A 9,475-nucleotide genomic window follows, 5' to 3' on the forward strand; every position below is an offset into this window, starting at 1 on the left:
CATTGTCTGACTGGCTTAATGCAACCTAGATTGTATACCTAAAATGGATGAGAGGGGGGGGTGAGGGGGTGGTTTGGGAGGAAAGGGGGGGGGAGAAAAAGTCACTGTATATGTGTGAAAAAGAAAAAGTGTATATCATGGCTAATGTGATTTATGGTGTGAAAAATAAAAAAATTAAAAAAAAATAAAAAAAAAGTTTGCATGACAAGACAGAAAGTTGATAGATATAGATACAGTTGTAGTTCATGCAAGGAAAGATGGTGACGTTTCATGGTGCAGACTGACCTTTTGGTGGTGAGAATCAGGATTTATTGTCATGAACAAGCCATGAAATTCGGTGTTTTCCTGCAGCATCACGGAGAAAACATTCATATAAACCACTTTTACAACAATAAATTAAAAAACCAACAGTACACGAAGAGTCAGGCAACGTCTGTGGTTCATTGATCGTTCAGGAATCTGGTGGCAGCGGGGAAGAAGCTGCCCTTGTGCTCGTCTTTCGGCTCCTGGACCTTTCCCCCAATGGTAGCAGAGTGAAGAGGACCTGGCCTGGGTGGTGGGGGTCTTTGAGGATAGAGGCTGCTTTTTTAAGAGATCACCTCATGTAGATGTCCTCGATGGAGTGGTCTGGTGTCTGTGACATCGCAGGCCAAGTTAACGACCCTCTGAAGTTCATTCTTGTCCTGAGAGTTGGCGCCTCCGTCCCAGTCTGTGATGCGACCAGCCAGAATGCTTCCCACCTGTAGAGATTTCTGAGAGTCTTTGGTGATGTCCAAAATCTCCTCAGGCACCTCCCAAAGTCTAGCTGCTGACGAGCCTTTTTCGCGATTGTATCGATGTGGAGCTCCAGGACAGATCCTCGGAGACGTTGACCCCGCCCGCCCCCACCGTGAATTTGAAGTTCTTGTCCCTCTCCACCACTGAGTCCTCGATGAGTCCTGGAGTAGTTTAGGGGGTCAGGGTAGTATGGTGAGTTTCAGGAACCTGATGGGTGTTATAAAGAATCTCTTCTTGACCCCCAAGGTACTGGCTTTCAAGCTTCTGTACTTCTGCCCTAAGGGAGCAATGAGAAGAGGTTGTGACTGGGGGGGGTGGGGGTTCTTGATGATGTTTGGTTGCTTTCGTAAGGCAGCACCTCACTTAGATAAGATCATTAAACATAAGAGGATAAATAGGCCATTCACCCCATCGAGTCTGCCCCCATTTAAATCACGAGCCAAACCATTTCCCCACTCGGCCCCACTGCCCCGCCTTCTCCCCATAACCTTTGATGCCCTGACTAATCAAGAACCTATAAATCTCAGTCTTAAAACCACCAAATGACCTGGCCTCCACACCCGCGCGTGGCAACAAATTCCTCCATATCTCTGTTCTAAGCGGACGTTCTTTAATCCTGATGTTGTGCTCTCTTGTCCTAGATTCTCCCACCGTGGGAAAAAACCTCTCTGTGTCTACTCTGTCCACACCTTTCAATGTTCAAAATGTTTCAATGAGATCACCCCCCCCACCCCACTATTTACCGTCTCCTAAATTCCAATGAGTCCAGACCAAGAGGTGTTAAACACTCCTCATGTGATGACCCTTTAATTCCTGCAATCATCCTTGTGAACCTTCTCTGAACCCTCTCCAACGTCAGCTCGTCCTTTCTTGAAATGAGGAGCCCAAAACTGCTCAGAGCTCTCCAAGTGAGTTCTCAACAGACAGGAGGTCATTGCCCATGAGGGACCTGGCAAGGTTTTCCCCTTTCTGTGTTCCTGGGACAGTCAACGAACTCCTGTTTGCAGGCAGGGTCCCATGCAACTAAACGTCGGGAGGGTGGAGTGTGATGGACCCGGTGTCACTAGGAGCCACTGTGTACAGGCAGGGTCCCGCCTAACTGCCCGGGCAGGGATGGCATGCGCCGGGTCTCGTGTAACCGCAGTCTGGATGCAGCTACTGCACTGCTGGGTGTGTTGCTGTGCTGAGGGTATTGGTCCTGGACAAGCTGGCTGACCCTGACCATCGGCGCTTGGTCTCACTGTCCACTCTTGTCCTCCACAGGTTCAAAGTCTTCGCTGATTATGAAGATTACATCAAGTGTCAGGACCGTGTCAGTGCGCTCTACATGGTTCGTGACTGCGTCTCTGCATGGGAGGGGTGGGGTGGGGGGAAGCACAAGCCATGTATCTGGGTGCATGATTCTATGACTGTATTTTGCGTGAGCAGATGTAGTGGTGCTGGGGCGGGCAGAGACACGAGAATGTGCTGTTCGTGCTGGGTCAGAACAGTGGGTGGAGTGGCTTCCAGAGACCAGGGTTCGATCCCCACCTCCAATACTCTGCGTATGTCTCTGTGCGCATGTTTTGGTGTGCAGGTATGTGCATCTGTGTGCGCGTCTGCCTGTGTGACTTTCTGTGTCTGCGTGTGTGTGAGGTTTGCACATGGTTTCAGTACCCACTGAGTTTCCTCCCATTGTGGGGTCGGTGGGTGAGGCCTGAGACCGTCTGTAGGAATGAGGGGAGAATGAAATGGATCAGTATGTAGGTGGTTGATGATTAGCAGGGCCACGATGGGCTGAAGGGCCTGCTGGTATGGGGAGAGGACAGCGGGTGTTTTGGGGTGAGGGTGCAGGAATCCTTCGGGCAGAGATGTGGTGGGGGAAGGGGGGGTGAGGAGAGGAGAACTTCCAGACCTAACCTTATCCTCTCCTGTTGCCTCCCTTGCAGAATTCCAAGGAGTGGACCAAGATGGTCATCAAAAACATCGCCGCTTCCGGAAAGTTCTCCAGCGACAGGACCATTGCAGAGTATGCACGACAGATCTGGGGTGTGGAACCAAGCAAACACAAGATCCCACCCCCCAGCGAACCCCGCGAGTGAAGCTCCCTCTTCATCGCCCTCCGCACATGGAGCCACCCACTCCCTCCCCCCAGCCCGTGCCCCCTCCGCCCAGGGCAGCAGTGTGATTGGGAGGAAGGGGTGGGGGTTCATCTCGGCCCACTGCCCCACATCCACTCTGCTTTGTTTCCCAGTGACATGATTAGAGTGTGCTCTTCCTCGAATACCCGATATCTGAGCAGGTGGAACGTTTCCTTGACTCCCCTCTCCATCCCCTCACTCCTCCTCTCCCACCTCACCTCCCCCCTCTTTCTACCCCTTCTCAATCCCTCTCCCCCTCCTCCTTTGCTCCTCCTCTCTCACCCTCCTCTCCTTTCCACCCTTCTCACCCTCCCTTTGCATAACCCCCACGTCCCTGTCCCTGTTGAATGTGATTGGTGGGGGGGGGGGGGTGGGTGGGGGTGAACAATGCTTGTTGCTGTGGCAAATGCAATGGCTGCCTTCCCCAACGTAACCCATTGATCTTGAGTCTTCCCTTCGTGCATTTGATGTGTGAATAACTTATTTTGTGTAAATATTAAACAGATATACAGTTTCTGGAAGTCTGATGGTATTTGCCAGGTAAAGTGCATGGTTGATTGCATAAACATGCTCAGTTTACTTGACACTCCAGCCTTGTTACTTGGAAGCTCGCCAACACTGGCAAGGGCGTTGACGGTTCATGCAGCCAGATGGGGGCAGCCCTTGGACGGGAACGCCTGCACTCCGCCAACCGTTCCTCCCTCCCTCGGCCTCTGGAACCTGCCATCAGTTGCTGACCCTGCCCTCCACGCGTCCAGGCTGAGAGGTCAGATCTGAAGGCATCCCAGTCCCCCCTCCTCCCTGGGCTGCACTGGGGATCCAGGTCCTGCGCGGCTGTGGCGGGGTGACTGTTGCCAGTAGGCTGATGCTCCAAACCTCTTTCCTGTGTTTCCCTGCATGTCTCCTTTTGCTTGCGCTCTCTGCCATTTTCCCCAATTCTTCCCCCTCTCCATCGCTCTCTCTCTCTCTCTTTCCCCCCCCCCCCCCACCCACGAGGGTATGTAGAACCAGTGATGGGAGCCACAGTACCTGTGCCTCCCCTCTACCCTTGAGCAGACCCCACGGCCACCAATGTTCACCCGTCTCCCGATTAGCGGTCACCTCTGAATTAGAGACAGTTCAGCACGTTCACCGAGAGGTGGACAGCAAGGATCTCCCCCCTTGCTGGGGCACAGAGAAAGATGTAATCAAACCCTCTCACCCTTATGCTATACCCCTTCCCTGTCTTCATTGTCCCCCCCCCCACCTCCAGTGTTTAACACCAATTTCCTCTCCCTCCCTCCCCAAGAGCCATCCTATTTGTGATCAATGACCTATGCATGTTCTTACGGTGTGAACTCGTGCTGACCTTTCTGCTGAATCCATATTAAAAATGACCGTTCCTCTGCTGGGATGTGCTGTGTTTCTCGCCGTGGGTACCCGAGGAGTCGTGGGCAGCAGAGCCAGCCCAGGGACAGTGTTTCTCTCTTGACCACCCACTCCCTCCCCCGTCACAACCAGGTCCAACTGGACAAAGTTCAAACCACCCAGTCAGAGCATTGGACTCTTAATCCTGGACTCTTGGGTTGAGCCCCGCATCGGGCCCAGATTTTTTGGGGTGGCACGGTTAGCACAATGCCAGGACAGCGCCAATGAATTGGGTTCTAAACTCGCACTGTCTATAAGGAGTTTGTACACTCTTCCCCATGTCTACATGGGTTTCCTCTGGGTTCTTTGGTTCCCTCCCACCCTTCAAAAACCTACTGGGGATTGTAGGCTAATTGGGCGCCATGGGCTCGTGGGCCAGAAGGGCCTGTTAGCTTGCTGTATGTCTACATTTTAAAAAGCTGAGGACATCAATTAAAAGTGAAAGGGGAAAAGTTGAGGGGAGGCATTTCAGTGTGGCGGAAGAGCAGAAGTGAATGCGGGCTCGATTTTGACATACAATAAAAATTTGGACAGGTACATGGATGGGAGGGGTATGGTCACAAGGTAAAGGAATAGAATATGACAGCACAGAAACAGGCCCCTTTGGCCCTTCTAGTTGTGGTGAAACATATTTTGTCTAGTCCCATTGACCTGCAGCCAGCCCTCTGTACCCCTCCTATCCATATACCTGCCCAAATTCTTCTTAAATGTCCACATTTCCCATTTCAGTTGGAATATTGTGTTCAGTTCTGGTCACCACAAGAAGGACGTGGATTCTACAGAGTTAACTGCACACAATATCCAAATTTGGCCTCACTGATGTCTTATACAACTTTACCATAACAACTCCTGAACTCAATACTTTGATTGATGAAAGTCAATATGCCAAAAGTTCTCTTGACAACCCTGTCCACCCGTGACACTACTTTCAGGGAATTATGTATCTGGTGACATGGTTAGCACAACTTTACCATAACATCCCAACTCCCCGTGGATACCTAGCCTCAACCTCCCATGTTGACCTTGTCCATGTAGAACATCTACAGCCTTTCCTTCATCAACTTTCCTGGTAACCTCCTTGAAACTATAAGATTAGTTAAACACAACCTACCACGCACAGAGCCACGTTGACTATCTAATCAGTTTCTGGCTGACCAAATAATTGAGTATCTGATCTCTATGAACACCTTCCAATAATTTACTTACGACTGACATCTGGCTCACTGGCCTGTAATTTCCAGGGTTACTTTGGAGTCATTTTTTAAACAGTGGAACAACGAGAGGCACTGCATTTCTGCCAGAGCCCCTGCAATTTCTACAACGTCTGGGAATATCTGGTCAGACCCTGGGGATTTCTCCACCTTTATTTGCTTTAAGCAACAAGCACCTCCTCCTCTTTAATCTGTATAGGTTCCATGACATCACTGCTCGTTTTCCTTCCCTCCCACATCTCTGTGCCTGTTTCCTGAGTGATCTCCCTCATCTCTTGGCTCCATACAAAGCTGACCATTCTGATCTAGTAGGGGACCAATTTTGTCCCTTGCTATCCTATTGCTCTTAATATACCTATAGAAACCCTCAGGATTTTCCTTCACATTGTCTGCCAAAGCAACCTCCTGTCTTCTTTCTTGAGGTTTATCGAGGCAATGGCACTTACTCCACCAACCCCCAGCTGCGATGGAAATCCCTGCCTCGCACACTGCTCTGCAGTCAGGTAGGGGAGACAGGACACATCCCCTCCCAGCCATGCTGCCAGGTGTGACCACTGGCCTCATTGTTTGGGAGGGGCAGGAAGAAAGAGGTAGAGGGTGGCCATTCAGCTGTGGATCACCTGTGACTGGAATGGATCAGTGCTACACATTAGAAATAGGAGCAGGAGATCAGCCCATCTCCAGCCACCTGCCTTCTCCCCATATCCCTTAATTCCCCTACTCAGTAAATAGATTTAAGACAAAGTTGGATAGATTTTTACAGAGATCTCCTCCACTGCATCAATGGGCAGTGAATTCCAAAGATTCACCCCCCCCCCCCCCCCGGAAAAGCAGTTCCTCCTCATCCCTGTCTGAAATCTACTCCCCTGGACCTTAAGGCTGTGTCCCCTAGTCCTGGTCTCCCCCATCAAAGGAAATAACTTTCTTAATTTTCTATAAGATCCCCTCTCATTCTTCTAAATCCAGTGACCTCACTATCCTCCCTCCCCACCCTGTACGGGATGATGGGTGGGTGGGTCCTCAGTGGTCAGTCGTTAAGGACCACTGCCTGAGCCAGTGTGACGAGGGATCACGTCATGACACCGAAGGACCCGCACAGGCTGCTGGAGACCTAAAGTGAACCAGGTGTCATAACTGGGATTCAGGGGGCTGCTGAGAGAAACTCCCGGAGGGTCTCACCATTGAAGGCTTCCTGATCTTGTCGGAGCTGCTGGTGGTTTGAACAGGAGTCCTATTTTTAGGGGCTCCGGGCACTGCTCGTTGCAACCCTTGGTCTGCCTTACAGCAGATCATGTCGATGACAATTTTACGTGTTATTGGGTGACAATAAAAGCAACGTTGGGTCAAAGAGCCGGTTCTGTTGTAAAGCTCCACATATCCATGATCATATCAGCGGGCTCCTGGTTTCATTCTGTAGATGGTGGAAAAGCCTTCGAGTTCAGGAGATTCCTCTCTCCGTAATTGATACCCAGTCTCGAACTGTTGTTATCGAGTGTGTGCCTGCAGTTTCCAATCAATGCCGTCCCTCAGGTGAGCAGATGGCTGGATGAATCCTTGCTGGAGACGCTCATTGTCCCCCTATCCCTCTAAACCACACATGTCAAACTCTGGCCCGCGGGCTAAATATAATTATATATGGCCCGCAAGATCATATTAAATATATATTAGAGTTGGCCCGCTGGCTGCCGCGCCAGTATAGCGCATGCACACTGAAGGTGAAAATGAAGACGCCGGAGGTATGGAGGGATCTCAGAGTCCCGAATCCAGTGGATCGGAGCGCCGCACTCAGCGCGCCCGGCTCCCGGACACACAGACGCGGCTGGAGTTGGGGACCATCCTCGCTGGGTCTGCGCTTCAGCGGCGACACCGGACTGAACATCTCGTTGGCGATGCTTTCCCACTCGCTCCGTGCGCGGCGGACCCTGCCTCCCGCTCCTTTTGTTGGAGACGAGCCCGGCGCCGTGAGATCGCAGTTTAATCCCTCTCCAACCATGAGAGGGGGGTGGGAGCAACGCGCTCTTCTCAGCCAATTCCTCCACCACCCCGGACGCCGGCGTTTCAACAGGGGGTTCGGGTGCCTTCGTCAGGCGACCGACCTGTTGGTCCAAGACAAAGGGAGAGCGTACAAACTCCACACAGACAGCACCTGAACTCGGGTGAAGGTGGAGCTGCGACCCCACATTCCACATCAGGACTGTGTGTAAGATTGGGAGCTTATTTTGTTCCTGTGATTTAAGCCTTTCTTGGGGTGGGGTGGGGGGGGTCCTTCTCTGACCACTTGCCTAACAATTAATCTAATCAGATGTGGAGTTACCGCAATACAACAGTTCTCAACCTTTTTCTTTCCACTCGCGTCCCTGTGCCATTGGTGCTCTGTGATTAGTAAGGGATTGTTTAAGGTGGTCTGTGGGTGGGAAGAAAAAGTTTGAAGACCACTGCTTTAATCATCCCTCATTGACTCGTCATGTGCACGGTTTCAGAACGCTAAAGGAAATGTGCAAATGACAATTTTTCTCAAGCAAAATATTTCAGTAACAATTGGGTCTAGAGCAGTGATTCTCACCCTTTTCTTCCCACTCACATCCCACCTTACGCAATCCCTTACTAATTACAGAGTTCCGATGGCATAGGGCACACATGTCAAACTCTGGCCCGCGGGCCATATAATTATATTTGGCCCGCAAGATCATTTCAAAAATGTATTAGAGGTGGCCTGCTGGCCGCCGCGCCAGTATAGCGCATGCACAATAATACAACAAATCCCAGAATGCATTGGCGTCAGCCTGCTAATCACCCCTACCTCCTCTGTTTACGTTGCAGGGTCTCACCGTGGACTCTGGTTTTGGGGCCTGGCCGGTGTCAGGGGAAGCCAAGGCTACTTCCCAGCGCCCGGAACCGGAGGTCTCGGGCCTGACATCGCCAGGACCGTTGCCCACTCCCCCTCCCTGCTGCAGGCCGATCCATGACTCACGGTGACGGGGCCGCTGATCCGCCGAAATGCCGCACTGCAGCAAGAGCCGATGCCCCCGCACTGTCGTTGTCCAACCCGATCGCCCGCAAACCCCGCCCTCCCACACACAGGCCTGAGTAAGTATTATGACTCAGGATAAAACGATCTTCCAATAGTTTCATGTCACAGTGATAAATATATTCCTGGTTAAAAATGGTCCTGCACCTGGATACAAGCTCATTAGGCATAAAACTTGAAAAGTGTGTAAATCAAAGGATATCTGTACCAATGGAAAAAGGGCATGACAAATAACCCTGCTAGAGTTCATGCCCACAATCAGTCACCCATTTGATTGTTTTTTTAAATTTTTTTATTTTTCACACCATAAACCACAATGACCATGATACATACATTTTCCTTTTCAAATATATAGTGTCATTTTCTCCCCCACCCCTCCTCCCATCCCATCCTCCCTACCTCCCCCCCCCATCCATTTAAAGTACAAAATCTAAGATACATTAAAGCAGTCAATGTTGTCATTCAATAAAAATAAACAAGAAATTCCAGAGTCAATTCTTTTCATTTCCTTTTCCTTCCGTTAACTTAGGTAGTGATTGTCCCCGGTAGGTTTTCGCTTCTGTGTTTCATGTAAGGCTCCCATATTTGTTCAAATATTTCAATATTATTTCTTAAACTATATGTTATTTTTTATAATGGAATACATTTATTCATTTCTATATACCATTGTTGTATTTTCAAATTATCTTCCAATTTCCAGGTTGACATAATACATTTTTTTGCTACGGCTAGAGCTATCTAACAAATCTTTTTTGTGCAGCATCCAAATCAATTCCAAATTCTTTGTTTTTTATGTAACTTAGGAGGAGGATCTCTGGGTTTTTTGGTATATTATTTTTTGTAATTTTATTTAATATCTGGTTTAGATCTTCCCAAAATTTTTCTACATTTTCACATGTCCAGATTGCATGAATTGTTGTTCCCATTTCTTT

The 9,475-nt window shown here is 49.8% G+C and overlaps 1 long non-coding RNA gene across 1 annotated transcript; it reads right to left on the reverse strand.

The window, feature by feature from the left end:
- Positions 1-286: 286 nt before the first annotated feature.
- On the reverse strand, positions 287-1,751 carry LOC138740780 (uncharacterized). Its single transcript, XR_011343164.1, has 2 exons — positions 1,521-1,751; positions 287-1,054 (listed from the first exon to the last, which is right to left on the reverse strand). It is a non-coding gene; the product is annotated as an uncharacterized lncRNA (long non-coding RNA).
- Between the last annotated feature and the right edge of the window lie 7,724 nt (positions 1,752-9,475).

Source organism: Narcine bancroftii, chromosome 8 (genome assembly GCF_036971445.1).
Source record: "Narcine bancroftii isolate sNarBan1 chromosome 8, sNarBan1.hap1, whole genome shotgun sequence".
In the NCBI taxonomy this organism is placed as follows: domain Eukaryota; kingdom Metazoa; phylum Chordata; class Chondrichthyes; order Torpediniformes; family Narcinidae; genus Narcine; species Narcine bancroftii.